Genomic DNA, 20,943 nt, shown 5'->3' on the forward strand with positions numbered 1-20,943 from the left:
TTATGTTTTACCTACAAAGAGACCCAGAACTCAAAGGAAAACCATGACAATCAGCTGGCACACAAGCCAGCCACGGGAGTTGAGGATGGGTGTTGTGTCAGCTGCTCATAGAGATGGGAGCTGGAAATAATGACCTAATTCCATGCTTTGGAGCCCCACTGGATTTATTATTTTTTAAAAAAATTTTAAAAATGTTTATTTATTTTTGAGAGAAAGAGACAGGGCACGAGTCAGGGAGGGGCAGAGAGAGAGGGAGACACAGAATCCGAAGCAGGCTCCAGGCTCTGAGCTGTCAGCACACAGCCCGATGCTGGGCTCAAACTTGTGAACTGTAAGATCACAACCTGAGCCAAAGTCAGACGCTCAACCAGATGAGCCGACCAGGTGCTGCACACCAGCTAGAATTTTTGAAGAGAAACATTAAAAGCTGCCCTGACTGCAATCCACCTGGCTTTTCTGGAAAGGGTAAAGTGAATCAAGTGCCCTGAGTCTCACTGCCATGATCTCCACCAATGACCAGCCCAAAGCTCCCTATTATATGATTATCATTAATGACATAAATATTCATAGATGACTTTTACACATTTCTTTTTTTTTAATTTTTTAAAAAAGTTTATTTATTTTGGAGAGAGAGAGAGTGAGTGTGTGTGTGTGTGTGTGAGCTGAAGAGGGGCAGAGAGAGAGGGAGACACAGAATCCAAAACAGGCTCCAGGCTCTGAGCTGTCAGCACAGAGCCCAACGCAGGGCTTGAACCCAAGGACTCTGAGATCATGACCTGAGCCGAAGTCGGATGTTTAACCAACTGAGCCACCCAGGGGCCCCATACACACTTCTAAACTTTAATCAAGAAAGACATTTCTGACAGACTTCTATTAAAAGTAATTTAAAACTTCAAGCTTCCTAGTTATACACACAGAAATGACTTAACTAGTCTTTGTGGCTATTTTAAATAGTTCAACACTGTGCTATTCTATATATATATATATATATATATATATATATATGAAATATAGATGCAAAATAGAGGTTTCTTGTCATTGACCTTTTAAAAACTATCACTGTACTTGAAAAAATTTTCACTTGAATAGATTTTTATGACTGCAGAAAATAACTTGTTTCTTTTTTTATACATTGTTTTCTTTATGCATTCTGAAAAACACGTCCTTTAGGGACCAAAAATTAAACCTGTAAGAGTTAAAGTTATGCCAGCTATAATAAGGAATGTGACATTACTGCCTGTGGAAAGGTTCTTTCAATATTTCCCACGAGAGTGTGAATTATCAAATGGTGTCCCTTGCAGGATACAATTAATTCAGAGTGCCCTATAACTTTAATTCGCTGAAAGCTAATAGTTTTCCAAGGGGAACAGGTTTTGTTAATGGCAGACGTTTTTCATGACAAAGATAACAGATCCAAAAGGTGATTAATTTGATGAGATGAAAGTAGCCAAAAGGTGGGCTTGGCCCCTCCCAAAGGAATTTCGGTAGGTCTTCATTTCTTCTATATGATGCCAGCTCAGGTTTGGATGAGATCCCACCCAAATAAATATTCTGGCCTTCTACAATATCTTATTTTTCCAAATATCCTCCCATTAGTTCTCTTGCTAAAAATGACAGTCTCTGAGTTAATCAGGCCATGCTGTAGAGGGAGGACTGACTAAAGGATGCATGCTCACACATTTGTGGTGGGGAAAAATAAAGTGGAATGCTGTAAATCTGGCTTGCCCTCAAAAGACTAATGAATACAACATACTCTTTGAATGTGCACCTTCTATGACAAACAAATTAGACTCTGTGTGTCGCTGGCCTTTTATTGAGACAGGCCAAGGCATCCGGTTTTACCTGTTAAAACCTGTCTCAAAACCAGCTGGGAGGGGGGTGGAGAAGAGCTGACCCAGGAGGCCACTCCCGGGTCACAGGAACTGGCACCTGCCATCTGGGATAGCCGGTCTCTGCCCAGAGCCTGGCTCACCTTATTGACAGGATTACTGACTGGCCTTTCCCTAGAGACACCGGGGCCTCCAGTGTTGGAAAAGCAGTTACACAGAGTAGTCAACCCCTATCCCCATCTGATCCCCACTGCTCAGAGGACATTACCAATAGCAAATTAGGAACATGTCACATGGTCTCTATCCTAAATTATATATGAAAGAGAATGAAGATCCTAGATGTGGAAGAAATCATTTGTTCTTAGAGTATACTTCAGGACCTCGGACACTAGGTCTTTCTCTTTTTTTACTTTAAAAAAATTTATTTATTTATTTATTTATTTATTTATTTAGTTATTATTTTTAACATTTATTCATTTTGAGAGAGAGAGAACAAGTGGGGGAGGGCAGAGAGAGGGAGACAGAGGATCCAAATCAGGCTCTGCTCTGTAATCACAGAGCCCAGTGTGGGACTCGAACCCAGGAACCGTGAGATCATAACCTTAGCTGAAATCAAGAGTCGGCTGCTTAACCAACTGAGCCACCCCGGTGCCCCTGACACTAAGTCTTTTTAGATAAAATGTTTGCCTCTGGCGACTCTGAGGAAGTCATTCCACATCCCCCTTCTGTGAGGTGGGCCAGTGACTTCACAGATATGTGGATAGGAAGGTAGATTAGGGAAATGTGAAGGGTTTTGGACACTTTGATAATTACTTAGATTCCTTATGAGCAAGAGGTAGATATGCAGACAGCCCTTCCTGAATAAGCAAGGGAATAATGATTTAGTCTGGTATTTTGCAGACACATATCTGTTGCCAGTGTGGAGGATGGTTCTGAGACATTAGTAACACTTATACTCTGATGTGTTGAAGCCCAGTCTCTTGCAAAATGGACTTGAAGATTGTACATGCATATATGTGCGTTCACCTTAGTAATCAGTGTTGATATCATTATCAGAGACACACAAAGTAAGAAGAGAAATAGCACCGGAATTGTGACACATTGTTAAATTGAGTTATGAACTTCCTTGCAGCCCAGACGAACAGAGAAAGGCTCTATGTTCTAAAAATTATTGAAGACAGAAACCCTTTTCTTTTTCTTGGTCCTACCTTCTAAAAGGTATTTCCTTGCAAGGGAAAACTGGCATTGACCAAATGAATAAAACATAACCCATAAACATACCTGCTGTTGATAACAACTATGCAATTAACATGGCCACAGTGTTGTGTCTGAGTCCCACAACATGCTTTAGGAGGACAGATGGAGTGAATAGTCCCACAGGTGGATATTGTTGCTGATGAGATCCCTAGGGTACATGTAGCCAGCAGGGGTCACAAACTTGGTGCCTCTACTGACCAGGTAGACACAAGAGTGAAGCTGGCCGTTGGAACCCTGGCACCATTATGAGGCTAAATGCCCCCCAGCTCAGGCTCAGTGTTGAAAAGACCGAGTGGTGGAAAGAATGATAAAAAAGAACAGCTGTTCCTCACACGGTTCTCATGTGAAAATAGAAACCTGAGAGCTTTAGTAAGCCCGGTTTTCCAAAGGAAATAAGACATCAGGTTTCTAGATACAATTTCCTTTTAATAGTAGCAACTATTTCTTAATTCTTGTTTTTGTTTTTCAGTATCAGAGAGACCCAGGGTCAGAGATGGGCCCATGAGCCTGTAGTTTGAGACCTCCAATGTAGAGGAGCAGAAACACTAAATGAAGAAGGGAGCCCAGGTGGCTGAGCAGCACAGCCCTAACCTATCGTATGGTTTTTATACGTTTGAGTAATACGATGATTGTGCCAGTGAACTGCTCTAAAACCGGCAGTGATAAAATGAGAATGCTTATTTAGATGTAAGCTTAAATAGAAACTCTCCGAAACTGCCAAAATGAAACAGATAAGGAGTTTGATGTGTCTTTTTCTCATCTTGCCTGCCTATATTTAGAACCACCGATACCAAAACATCAACAACAATGGTTGAGTTCCAGCAGAGGCTTAAATATTAATTTGTATCATTGCCAAACTAAATCGTCAACTCATAGAATAGAAAAACAGAACAATTAGACAAAAACTTCCTATCTCCTTTTATGCTGTGGTTGTTCTGAATTGAAAGCACCATCTGTGGCGCACTTATTATCTTAACAGTAGGGGCAGAATCCCTCTTCTCAGGGAAATGCCTTTGTTTAGGAAAATACCCCGATAAGCCATTTGCATATACTAAGGGAGGCTTCTGGGTTCTGGATGAAAGAAGAGGGTGGAGGGAAGGGAAGGCCCATGTTCTGTATTTCATAACTAATGAAGAGCTACGAACCCAGATAATTAAGGAAAACCATAACCAAAGTGCTGAAAGTGACCGTGAGGCTCTAAGTCAGTGGTCCACAAGCTATAGCCCAAGGGACAAATGCAGCTACCATCTCTTCTTGTAGCCCACATTCTGAAGTTCAGGAGTGAATTGTTGAGACATATTGTATGGACCGCGAAGCCTACAATGTTTACTGTATGGTGATTTGCCAAAAAGCTTTACCAACTCTGATCTAAGGACTTCCCAACCTAGATAAATATGGAGGGGTTGTTCATTAAAATTCAAATTACTAAGGAGCTAAGTATTGCCAAATTGAACTTGGATTCTACCTATTTTCACATACACAATTGTAAACAATTTCAATCAGTTTCATGAGTTTGTCCCTGGAAAAGCCCATACGGTGTGTTGTGAGCTTGGGTGTCTGGTTAGGAGATGCAAGTAGTTAGCTCAAAAATTCCTTCAGTCGCTGCACCAACTAGGAGAAACACAAATTTGCATTTGGTTAATATCTACAAGTTTGCCTACCACCAGCATCACCATCACCTCCGCTGTTTCAAAGGAAAATATATAAACAGGCATTCCAGATAAATGTACAGCATCTATTACAAGATAAGGCAAATCTAAAATAGATTAAAAAGAGAGGGTAGAGAAATGATATTAGATAGACACTAGCAAATAGCACATGATAAATGCACAATAAATAATACCTGTTAATATTATGTTAACTTCTATATTTTCAGAGTCATCAAAAAGCCCAGTCTTCTCTCATCAATATCTCAGTAATGACCCTGACCCTGAACTTTGGAGTGTTTCTCCCCAGACTTAAACAGAGAAGGAGGGAGCCAGACTCCAAGTTCTTCCTCGGAGAACAGTAACAAATCATAAAGGTTTCTTGCAAACCTCAAATAAGATAATAGAAGTGCAAAATAATTGGTAAAGTGTACAATGAGTTGTAAACTATAGGCATATTTATATTTATATTGGTAATTATATAATATATAGAACTCCAATGTTCACTGTTACTATGGCCAGGGAAGTAGTGACTTAATTATTCTTCACAGCTTTCAGTACAATAGACATTTCTACATACAGGAATCCCAAAGATCCACGTGACCTGAATTCTCAGGGTTTTTTTTCTTCCTTTTCTACTCCTCAGAGATATCACATACTAGAATTTATCCTGAGATCAGTAGAGATCTACCTGTTCTCCTTCACCTTCTATGGTTTCAAAATCCATGGTTTGCATTAATGATACTGTTCTGATGCTACTCAGCTCTTTAAAAAGAAATTGTGGGTACCCTGAAGACTACATTTAAGGAAAGAATATTCTGACCTTTTAGAAGAGTTTACAGTTGTGAATCTGGGGACAAGACAGAACTTGTAGTTAACACTCAAAAACAGACAACTGAGGTGACTAATGTAGTTATCTGAAACTCTACATAATCAAATATTCATAATATTAGACCATGACTAATACCCACAGGAAGAAAAAAAAATATTCAATTGTTTGTGCATGTACTTCAGAATAAAGCATAATTACATTTGTGTTTAGGAGACAGCTTTTATTTGATTGCAAGACCCAGTGGTTTGAAGTATATTGTTCCCAACAAAGCAGGCTCTCCAGTACTCATATTTATACATCCAAAAGCTCTTCCTGAAGTAGTTTCTAGAGAAAAAAATTGCAAATGAAGACCCTTTCTTTCTTTCTGTCTTTCTTCTTTCTTTTGCCAGGAAAGACACTATTTGACATTTAGAGATGTTATTATATAAACACAGATTTATCTTTAGACATATTGATTTATGTATTAAATTTTTAACTTATTATATTGAATAAATATTTTCTTTTTATGACTTATTGACATATTTGTTTGGAACTGTGGCAAGAATGTAATTTGTTTATTATACTAAATAATTGATTTAGTTAATTTATTTATTTATACAACTATGTACTTTTATGTATGTTCACGCATGTTATATATACACATATATAAAATTTTTAACTATCCATAGGAGAATATATGTATCTGCTTGCTATTCAGGGACCAAATAGCAACTTTTTCACCTGGGAACTTGTCAGAGATGCCAAATCCTGGGCTCCACTGCAGATCTACCAAGTCAGAATTTGCATTTTAACAAGACTCCAGATGATTTGTATGACTATTAGAGCTTGGTAAATATTGGAATATGTTCCTATTACCATTAGTAAATTAATAAATGATCAGAAAATTTTAGGAAATATCAATTAAACTGGTATTATTCATAAGCTTACTACTATTTCTTAACATTAGTATAACATTTATTGAAGCAAGAAAATGGAAACAAATAAGAAAGTAAAGTTTAAGATTAAATAAAAATATATGCCAACTGGTTCTAGAATGTTAAATCTGTTTTCTCTAGAATATAGACATGGATAAATCCCTAAAATAATAATGCTTGTAACATGAACAGATGGTATCAGTGCTATAAATATTAGCAAAAAAATTACAAAATAAATATGCTTAAGAAACTGCGGATCCAACTGTACACCATCCTCACACATTTTTCAGTGCTCAACAGTGAAATCTTTACCACAATAATGATGATAATAATACTAATGTTAACAACTTTTACTCTTACTTAAATTATGTATACTCTGCATCAGGCACTGTGCTAAGCACTTTACATAATCAATGATTTTAATCTTCACCATCATTCTACAGGATTGGTGCTATTATCTCCATTTTAGAATGGAAGATATTGATCATGGAGAGTTTAGTAACTTGCCCAAATACATTTATTTTCATCAAGATAAATATATCTAACTATTCCTACTCATTTATCATAGCATTTAGCTGAAAATATCTCTTCTTTTAGGTATGCAATCAATTGCCAAAATGGCTCAAATGCTTCACCCTCCCCTGAACAATGCTCTTAGCACATAATTTGACACGTCCTCCCACCGTGAGTCAAGGTGAAGAAAGTAGAGGTCTGATGACCTCCTGCACAGTCTCTCCTCCTCCTGCACAGTCATGACAGCATGCCTGGCTAGCCTGCTTGAGGGAGAGACATCGGTGGAGTAGAGCCAGCTGTTCCAACCTAGGCTGGCCCATTCCCAGACACACAGTCAAGTCCTGCCCGAGATCTACAGAGTTGCTTAGCCAAGCTCCACCTGACTCCCACGTGTACAAGCTGTATGCACTTAACAGTTACGTGCCACATCAGCTCTTGTGGTTGTACATGGTGTCATAAAGGCAATTGATAACTGATACAGGTAATTACTTTATCCTTCAGCTAAAACACAGAAAATATGTATCTTATCTGCTGATCTTTATATCTACACCTGCATGCAAAAGAAAATATAGATGGAAAACAGTAATGAGTGATACATGCTATTATATTGACAGAGGTGACTCATCTCTCTATGTTATTGTACAGAGGGAAAGAAAGCAAATTCTTAAGAGAGTGTAAAAAAAAAAAAAAAAGAAACAAGAAAACATACGGGTACTTAAAATGAATCCCTTCTCCCCTTCGCCCAACCTGTATACAACATTTCTCCCCATTGATCAGTTAAAGAAACATTGAACAAAACAGAAATTGGGTTGGCTGCCATCTGTTGCCAACCAACCCCCCAGAAAAACACAGTCCATGGCTGTCATAAATTCCCGAGGAAAGGGCTGGAATCGGATGAGGGTGTCATAGTGGATGATGTTGTGAGTAAAAACTGAGCTCTCAGATCAAATGTGTTCTGGTGTTTTATCACACATCAGCTTCCCAACGGTATACTTCTCCAACATATGTAGGGTCATATGCTAACTGTACTGAACTTTGCTAAAAGAGAAATGTAAAACCGACAGTGCATTATGTGAAGGGAATCACGCTGAATATATGTAAGCAAATCCAGAAAAAGTGCTGCTATGAGTTTTAAAATCTTTTCTGGACGATCTAAGTGAATGATGTCAACAGATAACATATGCACACAGTGATATGCAAGCTTCTTGGTCTGACAAATACAGGCTTCATCAAAGCAGAGATTCGTGGCGTCTCAATGTCAGATTATCAGCATCGCCTCATCCTCCATTTTAAGGATTTTACCGATTCAGTTAGTGATTGGTACTTTTGTTACAGCAGAAATATCAAGTGAAGTCGAAGTTGTAGATAAACCAATCATGACAACGTCAGGGAATATTTTAGAACATTTTAGAAATAGGGTCATCTCATTCAAAAGGTAAATGACAGAATATATTACATAGTCTCCATCATAGGACTACTTAAAGTTTGGTTCAGGGACCTGTGCCCGGCTACAAATTATTTATACCCTGTCTGCAATGAAACAAGTACAGAAATTGAGCAAAAGCATTTATAAACTTCTGTAGCAATTTAAGAGTATTTGTTGAATGTAAAATTAAAAATGCTGCCCTGGGGCGCCTGGGTGGCTCAGTCGGTTAAGCGTCCGACTTCAGCTCAGGTCACGATCTCGCGGTCCGTGAGTTCGAGCCCCGCGTCGGGCTCTGGGCTGACAGCTCAGAGCCTGGAGCCTGCTTCCGATTCTGTGTCTCCCTCTCTCTCTGCCCCTCCCCCGTTCATGCTGTGTCTCTCTCTGTCTCAAAAATAAATAAATGTTAAAAAAATAAAATAAAATAAAATGCTGCCCTTTTATTTGTATTTTTAAAAATAATTTTTTAGCACTTTAAAGTTCTTATATTTTATGGAAATACCTCTCTGCAAAAGATTAAAAATTAAAAAGATAAATACTGCTGTCTACCACAGATGTCTAGGGAACACTGCTCTATTATAGACTGGGTTAAATGTGAGTGTAAATCTAATTAAAGGAAAACTAAAATGCATCTTAGTAATAATTAACACATTTTCATTTATCAGTATAAGTTGGTCACAAAGCTAACTGCTTTACATGTATGATCTCATTTTATTCCTTTTAGCAAACTATGGCATTATAGTTAAGCATCTGGGTAGAGTTTGTGCAGAGCAGGGTTTGATCCTCAGCTGTCTGACTCTATGGCCTGGGCTCTAAATCACTAGTTATATCATTGGTCAACCCAGTGTAGTTCTAAAAGGGAATCTAAGAGAGGAATGTGACTTGATAACAACTAGGGCGACCACAAACCCAAGTTAAGAGAGTTCCAGAACAAATGTTCTCCTTCAATTGAATGACCCTCAGGAAAGGACTGGAAAAGATTATTAAGTAAATTTGGATAAAGTATTTAAAAATTATCGGCCTTGGGGTACCTGGGTGGCTCAGTCAGTTAAGCATCAGACTCTTAATTTCGGCTCAGGTCATGATCTCATGGTTTGTGGGATTGAGCCCCACTTGGGGCTTTGCGCTGAGTGTGAAGCCTGCTTGGGATTCTGTCTGTCTGTCTCTCTCTCTTTCTCCTTCTGCCCCTCCCAAGATTGTGAACACATGCACTCTCTTTCTCTCTCTCAAAAATACATAAATAAATAAATTAATTAATTAATTAATTTAAAAAAAATTATCAGCCTTAGCACTTGTTTTATTCTTAATTTATTACTCGTCCCTAATGTCTCAGGAGTGTTGGGTTTGGAAAGGAACTTGTATCTGCTCTGGTCCTGTCAGGTGTCATATTTACCTGAGAGAGAATAAAGAAATACAGGGAGTTAGCATTTAAGAAATAAGATGACACAATTAAGGGCTTCCAAAATAACTGGAGGGGAAAACAACAACAAAAGCCTGTGTTCCCAGAGTCTGGTGCCTCTGGCCATGGTGAGGGTGTGGGTGGGGGAGGGGTACAGCAGAGACATTCCTGAATGGGACAAAGGCTGCTGCGGAAGATAATCATCTCTTTTACACCCAACAAGACAAAGGCATTACCACTGACGGTAGCAAACATTTTCAAATCATTGCACTAGAATTTTTGTTAGCCAAAACAAGCAAAATTTGCTTTGCAAAAAAAAAAAATAAATAAATAATAATAATAATAATTAATTTTTAAGTTAACATAGTTAGAATAGAGGTATTCAGTATCTCGTCATGCCCTAGCAAACCCAGTCCAGTTGCTTATTCTTTCTTTATTGTGTTCTTTCAAAAGGTACTTTTGAATGTACTTGTAGCCCATTCTGTCTTGACTGAGTATAAAATGTCAAATACTTAGCTGTGACTGTTATTCTGCCGAATTCTATGAGTGAGTATGTCCTTGTTTTCTTCCACTTACCTCCTTGAACTGCATTTTAATACTATTTCTATGACTGTTCATGTTTCTTTCTTTAGGCTAATTTCAACACTCACCTGCAAGCTTTTTCTTTTTCCTTTTTTCTTTTTCTACTTTCCTTTCTTTAAACCCCATTTAAACTTTTTTTTATTAATTTTTAAAAATGTTTATTTTTGAGAGAGAGAGACAGAGTGCTAACAGGGGAGGGAGAGAGAGAGAGAGAGAGAGAGAGAGAGAGAAAGAGAGAGAGAGAGAGACAGAATCTAAAACAGGCTCCAGGCTCTGAGCTGTCAGCAGAGAGCCCCATGCGGGGCTTGAACTCATGAACCATGAGATCATGACCAGAGCCAAAGTAGGATGCTTAACCCACTAAGCCACCCAGGTGCCCCTAAACTCTAAATGAGACCTTTCCATTAAACTTCTATTTGGTATTAAGTGCATGTGTTGTCGATGTTTCCTAATAATACATACCTAGTCAGAACCACTTACCTGTATAAATAAAAAGCAAACCAAAGCAAACAATCAAAAGTACCAGTTTATCCAACCTTTAAAATGCAAGCTTCCATAGAAAAATGAATGAACTATAAGCAGGTTCTACAATACTTCTAAAATGCTGTATTTACTGAATAACATTAATTTATATTGAGCCCTAGGACTTTCAAAGATCATTCACACATATTTTGTTTGAACCAAACAAATGGAAAAGATGTTCTTATTTCTATCCATTTGACATTTTACATATATCATACTGCTACTTAGCAAATATTTGTTCATAATAACAATGTTAAAAGTATGGAGTAATTTGAAGGGGCTTAATTTTTTCCCAGAGTATCCAATAAATCACCTTGCTGGACTAAGAAGTCAGGGTCTGATAAGAATCACCAACAGTGAATGTGTGAAATACAGAGGAAGCCCACATCACACTAAGATGAAAACCTGAGGATTATCTTCTCTTGATTTTGCTTTATTAGCTAGTAAGACATTGGGCATGATTTCCCAGATTCTGAAACAACTTGTTTGATGAGTCCAAAGGTTAACACACAAGGACAAACAGAGTCCAGACAAGTATGAAGAGAGACAATACCTTCCAGGGAAGCAGAACAACCAAGGAGAGAAAAATGTCAACCTATGGCTAACTCTTAACTAGGTGAAGCCAAGGCCACTGAAGCTGGCCTCCTATGGATTCGATTCTGTCTAAATTTGCACTGAATTATTTTCATATAATACCATGAAATTTTTTTAGGCATTAATGAGTTGCATTATCTTACTTTCCAGGTTGTTGGTTGAGAATATGACACTACGAAATGGAAAGAATTATACATGGTAAGAAAGGAAGAAAGAAAGAAAGAAAGAAAGAAAGAAAGAAAGAAAGAAAGAAAGAAAGAAAGAAAGAAAGTCTACCATGACAAATACTAAGTTTCCTGTTTCAGATATGATATAATACATTTGAAAATCTGAGTACTTTGACCACATGGAAACAAATTTGCAAAGTTCTATACCTAATGATATGTAAAAGTCATGCATTCATTGATCCATAAAAAAAAAAGTCAGTGAGTTTCTAGTACCTGCCAATCACCTTTCTAGCTCTTGAGACATTACAATGAGCAAATATTGATACAGGCTGTCCTCTTTTGGAGTATACAGTCTAGTGGACAACAGATATTTACACTAATGATTATATCATCATAAAATAAGTTCTTACAAGAAAAGGAATTATTTGTCTGAGAACATACAACAAACAAATCTGATCTAGCCTGGGTTGGTAAGGAAAAACATTAAACTCTGAGCTGAAATCTGAAACATCATCAGGAGTTAACTAGGTTTAGAGCGAGGTGAAGAATATTCCTGGGAAGGGCAATATCATGTGCACAGCCCTGGGGCAGGAGCAGAGACAGATCATTTGAGGGATAAAATGAAAACAGTGAAGGAGGCAGCAGGGAAAGTTATGATGTGGAGGCTAGACATGAGCCGAAGCAGGTGGTCATGTTCAAGGTTTTAGTCTTTCCCCCAAACAAGGGGAAGATTCTCCCCCAAACGAGTTTAATGCAAGAGCATGCCGCAGTCGGTTAGGCATTTGAAAAGACCACTCTGCCTGAAGTGTGAAGACTGGGAAAGAAGTGAGTCGCTTTGGATACAAGAATGCTGATTTGTCTACTGCAGTGCCAGAACAGACTATTGGCAGTGGCTGGACAGAAAAGGTCAGGCTTGAGAAGTTTTTAGGAGGTCAAATAGCCCGTACTCTGTGATCCTACGTGGTAATGAAGGGTGAGGGAGTGTCAAACACAATGTGCATGCTTCTTGCTTGTGGAAATGGCTGACATTTGGCGTGTGTTCCTTGCTGTTTCCGAAAGGTCAGACATCCCAGTTTTGTATTCTTGAGCAAAATTAAGTTTACGTGTGTAACAGAAGTTTACATAGTACTTTCTGTCCTTTTATAGACTATTAATTCTAATATCTATAGAGTACATTTCCACAATGTTGTGTTTTTTCATTTTTTTCTTAAGTTGTGTGTGTGTGTGTGTTTTCAATTCCCAATTACTTGATAAAACTGAATGCATTCCTAAAACAAAGACAAATCGCAGTTGAGGAACTATTAATAGTTGCAGAGCAAATGGAATTGGAAGAGAAAGCACTGGAATTTAGTGGGGGGCGGTTCCTTTAATTTCTTATAGTTGTACTTCTTTTAAAAGAAGTCTCAGGCAACAAGCAAAATGACTCCCAAATCACCACTAAAACATAAAAGCATCACGGCCATTATAGACTTCTGGGTTGAGGGCAGAAACGTTTGCGAAAGGTTTGCCTCATAAGTTTACTATGGCAGGAAACTATTCTATTCCCAGTCTGTGAATTAGTTAAATACATAAGAATGACCCCAAAATTGCCAAAGGAAGTTACATTTGTGACTTTTTCAGAATACTACAAAACACAATTATTCTTACTAATGTCAGGGCAAGAGGTTAGCAGTAGGCTCCAAGATACTTGTTTCTTTAATAGTTGTTATTTATCATTACTCATGAACTCACCTAACTCTTTTAAAAATGATTTTCATTTTTATGTGGTAATACAGTAAAACAACAACACAAATTCCATCAGTACATCCCTCTGCCTCCATTAATCTATACACTTGAGCCTACACTTGCCACGTTTATCTTTCCAGATTGAACTACATAAGCTTTTAGGTCTCGTTTCATAGATCAGTTCTTCCATTCACTCTTTCAGTCCAATTTGCTGTCACAACTAAAAAGGCCGAGCAAACAGTAGGCCCTCTGAGGAGGCAAATTGAAAATAAATTAACAAGTATCACCACACCTTGTTACAAAGCTCTCATGAGCCTGCCCCTGAGGGACAGTGTGCTCTCAGAGTCACTACACTTTTAAGGACAATATAAACATGCAAAGAAAGACAACTCAATCAGTTGAGAGGTAAAGAAGTAGTTCGAAACAGATCAATAAATTTGAATGAGATGCATTGAAGTCATCAGGAGAGAAAAGTACAGATGACAGTCCAGTGATCATTGTGTATCTCCCCATCCCCAAGCACAGTGCAGGGGTTAAGTTTGAATATTTGGAAACTAAATAGATCTTTGTAGTTACTCTGGCCTCTTAATTAAGAATGATCTTGGAGAAGTCACTGAACCTGCAAAACAAAATACCTCTCTAGAGGCCAGTGTTTCAGTGCAGATGGCTGGAGACACCGAGGCGAACCACATATGTGCGCCTCCCCTGCCTCATGGTAGCCATGTGTCAAAGAAGCTTGGCTTCTTGTTGCCAAGCATTCTAACAGAGTTCTGTCCAGAGGGTATCCTTTCTTGCTGCCCTCTAATTATTAGCGTTTTTAATGCTTTGGAGCCACATAGAGTACACCTTTAATAAAGATTAAAATTAAGTTGCCTTAAAAAAAAATCTGACATTGCCCATGATTTCCACTTTATAAATGGAGAAACTGACAATCCCAAAGGCCACTAATAATGATAAAGGGGAAGATGATAGCTCTTGCACCTGGTGAAAAATCAGTAACTAGTTCTCCTCATTGAACTATAAAGTAGACTTAAGATATGCAGTGGGATGCACTTGCCCAGACAAATGGACGTGAAGGTAAAGTATGTAGACAGGAAGATGGATACGCCACATCAGCACTGTTGGAAGAAAACCTGGAAAAATGAATGTCTAAGTATATACATATAAACCTATACAAATACCACAGAAACATTACTATTTACAGAAATCATAAAAATGCCTGGAAGCAGAAGTGGTTGAAATTATTTCTGAGTTTTGTCCATAAAGAATGCAGAAGACGGGTGCCTGGGTGGCTCAGTCGGTTAAGAGTCCGACTCTTGGTTTCCGCTCAGGTTGTGATCTCAAGGTGTGTGAGTTTGAGCCCCGCATCGGGCTCTGTGCTGACAGCGCAGAGCCTGCTTGGGATTCTCTCTCTCTCCCTCTCTCTCTGCCCCTCCCCTACTCACGCTCTCTGTCTCTCTCTCAAAAATAAATAAATAAAACTTAAAAAAATTTTTAAAAAAAGAATGCAGAGGAGACATTTCAGTAAATATTTGGAAAAGCCGTCATTTCTGGGGCGCCTGGGTGGCTCAGTCGGTTGGGCAGCCGACTTCGGCTCAGGTCATGGTCTCGCGGTCCCTGAGTTGGAGCCCTGAGTCGGGCTCTGTGCTGACAGCTCGGAGCCTGGAGCCTGCTTCTGTTTCTGTGTCTCCCTCTCTCTCTGCCCCTCCCCCATTCATGCTCTGTCTCTCTCTGCCTTTCAAAAATGAGTAAATGTTAAAAAATTAAAAAAAAAAGAAAAGCTGTCATTTCTACGTTTTCTCACAATGATGAATGAGGCAAAAACTAAACGAGATAATCACCCACACTATCCATCCACCCTGCTTACCCTCACATAGTCTCTTCCAGTAGCTTTCTGTATGCCTGCCAGCCCCTTAAACTTCACCTTAAAAAGGAAGAGTCCAAACCGTTGGCTGAAAATAAATAAATGAAGCCCTAAACTTTCAAGGAGTTCAGAAAAAGTTGGGTCAATATCATCTTCAAGTGGGGAGAGAATTGAAGACCCTCTCTGATTGGTTGCTCTCCGTGTGCACAGGAAACGTCAGATCTTAGCAGGGGACAACAGACAGGGGTGTGTGTTAGTCATACAGTTCAGCCACAGTTCACCATTGGAAGGAATGTTTGAGGCGACCATCATGAAGTGATTCAATGACATGTTCCTTTTCCAATTCTAATTTGCAAAGGAGAGTTTAACTCCCCATCATCCATAAGCTGGCGCAGTTGCAAGACTGCACACTTATGCATAACCCCACAAAGCTGTCAGGAGTGTTTTCTATTGTTTGAAAATGGAAGTTGTTTAATTAATGGAAAAATACCTGATCTTAGACATAGCAGTAAATGTTCACAGGTTAAAAAATGCATTAACTGGAGAGAATTGTAAAAGTTATTGGAATAGTTCACACCCATTCTGTATGAAAACACACGCAATTGTACATGGATACTATTTTAGTATGAAAGGACAGCAGGCTTAGTTTTCTGGAATAAAGGTTTCAATTCAGGCTGTGATCTGTTCCCTGAAGAATATAATAATGATAAAACCACCCATCCTTCAAAGAAAGACTACCTTCTTTCCAAAGGCAATCTCTCCTTGTGACCTTAGATGAAAGTTAAGAATTAATTGAGACTAACTCATGCCACAGAAAAACTTTCTTCGTATTTTAGTAGTTATGCATTTCATACGACAGTGTTTTTCTGGTTTATGGAGGTGGATAAAAATGAAAACCATTTGTATCTAAAAGCCCTGGCTAATTACTGTGGTCTTCTTTTACATGAGGTTAATTGATTTTCTTGTTGGTAAAACAGCTATCCAGTGTTCTAGAAACATTCTTTACAATAATCTGAAAAAAAGAGGAAAAGAGTACAACCGACGTGTTTTAATTCAGTTGGCACTATCCCATGCCAAGCTTTTTTTTCCTGTTAAAATTATTAAAAATCAAGGTAGAAAAAAATCACGTTAGTAAATCAAGCATCCAGAATACATAAATATCATTTGAATTCACAGTGTTGAGAGTTTTGAGTTAATTTTACATGCTACAAAGAGATATTTATTAAGATGGTTTTTAAAATCACATTGAACTCTGGTGTCTAATTGAGAGATTTTTTAGCAGAGTTACTAGTATAACATTTGCAAATATATTACTTCCTAAATCTAAACTGTGGAAGGGAACCTAAATCTGGTGTTCAATATTAACCTCTTAGGGTTGGATCTGAACTGCACTCCTTGATCATGGCCTGAACATTCTGATTGTGCCTTTCCTTGTTCTTTGGTATCTAGAGAAAATACTGGTCTCATTTTTAAATTGCTACATGGAACTTAACAAAATCCTCCGGCCTCTTTTGTTCTATTTTGTTTCTAAAAAACAAAGACATGGTTGTTTTTTCTCATATGTTCATTTATGTTTTTGTTTTTGTTTTTTTCTGAGGGTGGGGAAGAGAGGGTATTTGAGAAGCAGAATTAAAACAGATAAGAATTTTAAAATTGAGGCATGCATTTATGAGTAAAGAATTTGCCCTGCGATCCAAACCGAATGTAAGCAATGGCTCAGTTCTAAATGTTCCCAGCAAACTACTGGGTTGTTTAGAAATGGGCAGCTATTCAGGTCTGAGTCAGCCTGAAGTGGTGCCTTGGGCCTCTCTCTCACTTTGAATAAACAGCAGCACAAAATCTAATGCTGAGGAAGTTGCTGAGGACACCCTGCGTTTATCTGCGTCCTGCCTTAGATAAAGGTCACCCTCTAGTGGGGTTGACACGTATTTCAATCTCAATCCTCACTCTTGGAAATGTCACTTGCCATGAATTTGAGTCACAAAACGAGGCATTTTGAAAATCGAATGCAAGTCCAGAATCAGGGATTTTTATCTGGGTGAAATAGATAAAGAGGTAGAGATTATGGTATTTAGCCCTAAGAAACCCTGGGATTAAGAAATTGAAAGACCCACTAAGCCTTGTCAATGCCATGTTGAAGTCATCTGTGAAGAAGTCTTGAAATGGCTTTAAATGACAGTAGAAAAATGGACAGGCTGGTCCTCATTTTAAAAATGGGAAATAAAAAAACCTCATTTTTCTTGTCAAGTGCTACAGCTTTACAACATCCGGATCCCTTCATAACCTTTACATGTGACTTCTAACGTGACTGCTTATATAGGCCACCTATGGATTCACTGGAAATCAAGCGATTAGAACCTTGGAGCAACATCAAAAAATTAAATATAGACTCTTGGATACTTTTCCTGTGTATCAAATCCTTTCTTTAGGGAAAGTGATTTTTTTGCACATTAGCTTAGTTTTACAACAATAGAAAATAATGTAGGATATTATTATTAAAGGATAACAATGACATATAAATTATTATTTTTATAGCATGGATAAGGAAGCTTAGAGGAGCCACTCTCAAACTTTGGTGTGCGTCAGAATCACTTAGAAAGCTAGCTGAAACAGAAGTCTGGGGAGAATTTACATCACATCAGGGGATGCTGCTGATGCTTGCCTGGGGACCATACTTTGCAAATCTAAAGTCGTGACAGCTAAATAACATAATAAACTCTTAAGAGCCAAGTTGGCATGCACGTGTGACTTTTGGCATAGAAATTTCTTCTGCACAGATGTATGATGAGTGCATAGTGAGAACTTAATATACTTTATATTTTAAGTTTTTCTGCCCTTGCAAAGCAGAAAGACATAGTTGCTATAAGGAGATAGTAATTACAAAGACAGTAACTAATCACAGGGACTTGGCACCCAGGAATCCAAAGCTAAAACTTTCCCCCATTTCTGGAACTAGTTACAGAACTTTCTAGTTCTCTATGTGATTGACAAGTCAGAGGAGTTAGTGAAAGGATGTAACACCTTACCAACACATAGATATTGGGCCCTGAATAAATCAATGGTTCTCAAAATTCAGTATTTAGACCCCACAGATTTTTATTCTACAGTTCTAGCTTGGGATAAGGTATTTGCTTTAATAAGTATGCAGATGATTCTTATGCAGGCAGTATCTTCTAACACGCTTTGAGAAACTCTAGCTTATAGGCTTAACAGGTGTCTGGTTGCTTCTGAATGAGAAAAACAATAACAGTGACAATAGTCACGAAAGCACCGTTCCTGTCAGGGCTGCACTTCTGAGCCAGTCTTGGTTCAGGCTGCCCGGGCACGCCCTTCCCACGCCCCGTGACTACTTTCCATGTCTAGTGCAAAACAGAGGTACTTGCAGAAGTCTACAGAGCTTCACTGTGTCCTTGTTGTTGTAACTACTCCAAATTTGAAGAGAATCTCAAGATAGGCGAGGGGAAGGGACTCACCTTCTCACCACTCCACCCACCTCCCTGTCCCCTTCTCCCTGCCCTCGCCACTAAGTCATCGCATATGAGCTATGGTGGCCAGTTGGATACTCTCACATAGAATTCTGAATACGGAGGGAATGAAGCACAGGCCCAGTGTACTGGGAGGCAGGGTGGAGTAGAGACCGTGGTGGTGAGTCAGAGAGTGATGACAGTGGCTAAGGACCATCATGGCATCAGTGCACAGTCAATGGTCAGTGGAAATGGCATCAATAGCACATCCTTATATGCAGACTGCTCCTGGTTGGACTCAGGGCTTGGTTATCTCAAGGTGTTCGACACCCTGCCAAACCTCTGATCCCTAGGCTGTGAGGCAGGTGTTCTTCATTTAGTGAACAATTTGTCTGACTTATTTTAATTTTACAAGAGACCTTTCTACGTGCGTTACTTTCAGGGAAATAATTTAATCTTTTACTCGGCTGTAAACTTGAGAGGAAGGACTCGATGATGTCTAAGACACTTCCCAATCCTCAAGATCCCATCCTATTTGGTCTTAGAATAAATTCCCTTGGGTGGGAGCTATCACCGTGGAGGAGAGAGGATCAGATTTATTATCTGGCTCTTTTCTGTAGAAGCAGAAATGGAATTTAGATAAGTGGAAGGATCAGCCTAGAACTTTCAGAGGCTGCTTCCACCTCTTCTTTTGGGCTAAACTTAGTGGCTGCTAAATAACCTAATAAAATCCTAATGGGGAAAAGGATTTCCCAACTGCCAGGGAAATCTCATGTCTCTTCATCTAATACCAAAATAGGGGTGATGTGAATGGTTCTTTTTGCACAGACTATGGCACCAGCAGCTCAGGGGAAAATCTACTTCTTTAGTCAAGGTAGGGTGACAAAGTGTCCTTGGATGAAACTATTTTTGACAGAGATAAATCTGAGTGAAATATGAACCAGTACCTAGAATGAAAGGCAAGACTATGCCAATTAAATTCTTTGGAACCATTTCAGTCCCTGGAGTCTGGAAAATAAAATACATCTCTTTGGGGCTTATTCTATGTTCACTGCTCGTCTCTCTTCTACCTTTGCTTAAAAAGGCTTTTGTCTAAGTCTTCGGATTGTCTGGTGACTTAATATTCTATCAACACCTATTGTCAAAGGTTGCCTATTCACATGATAATTTTCATAAACAGTATCACAGGAAGATTTAAAGTGCTAAGAAAATCTATGAGAAGTAAGCATAAAGTGTATCTTTAAAATGGCTTTCCAATGCTTTGGGTGCTCAAAGCACTGTTCCTGCTGTTCCCTTGATCAAAAGCCATCAGTGGCTCCCGCACCTTCAAGCACAAACTCTAAATTTCTTTTGACATACAATACACAGAAACTGCCTTAACCAACCATCTCATCTATCCGTGTAGTCATTAAAATGCTAACAGGTACTTATGGAGCATCTATTGTATGCTAATTGCCTGCTAAGATTATTTTTCTTTGATTTCTTCTACCTCATCCCTGCCAGGACATGGCACTTTCTCATTACCATGTTTCCTTCCACCAAAAAGTTCTTACCTTCAACAACCACAATGTTTCAAACCTCACATCATGCCACCTGCTCCACAAATCCCTCTACAATGTCCCAACTATATTGAAAAATTCTCTGAGTTTTCCTGATAATGGTCTTATAATTGTATTATAATAATAATGGCCATGTTCTGAGTTCTGTCATATTTATTACTACATATGTTTTATCTCTAAACCTGAATTACACACTCTTGGTTTACAAAAAGAATATCTAGTACCTGTAAATGGTAGTTTGCAAAATCAATTTCACTGCTGGGTATCTTGAAAAATCATTTTATTGAGGCTAAGGTAGGAATTACGTAAATTGTTGCCCTATAACTAATTTTATAATATTTCTCTATCTTAATTTCCTCGATGTGTACAATAAAGCCTTATCTTCTGATTTTTCCTCTTCTATTAAAATGAAGGGATGGAGCCTCTGCGTGACTAAGTCAGTTAAGCATCCAACTCTTGGTTTCAGCTCAGGTCATGATCTCAGGGTTCATGGTTTTGAGCCCCGCATTGGACTCTGCACTGACAGCATGGAGCTCGCTTGGGATTCTCTGTCTCCCTCTCTCTGCCCCTCCCCTGCTCACTCTCTCTCTCTTTCAAAATAAATAAATAAACATTAAAAAATAATAAAGAGGGTGTTGGAATTATAGTCCCAA

The 20,943-nt window shown here is 38.6% G+C and overlaps 1 protein-coding gene across 4 annotated transcripts in view; it reads right to left on the reverse strand.

The window, feature by feature from the left end:
• FGF14 (fibroblast growth factor 14) overlaps positions 1 to 20,943 on the reverse strand; it is a 614,997-nt gene that overhangs the window by 3,932 nt on the left and 590,122 nt on the right. The gene's annotated exons all lie outside the window — the stretch shown is intronic.

Source organism: Lynx rufus, unplaced genomic scaffold (genome assembly GCF_022079265.1).
Source record: "Lynx rufus isolate CCGP_SWC_20201006 ecotype Redwood Valley unplaced genomic scaffold, mLynRuf1.p SCAF_1, whole genome shotgun sequence".
NCBI lineage: Eukaryota > Metazoa > Chordata > Mammalia > Carnivora > Felidae > Lynx > Lynx rufus.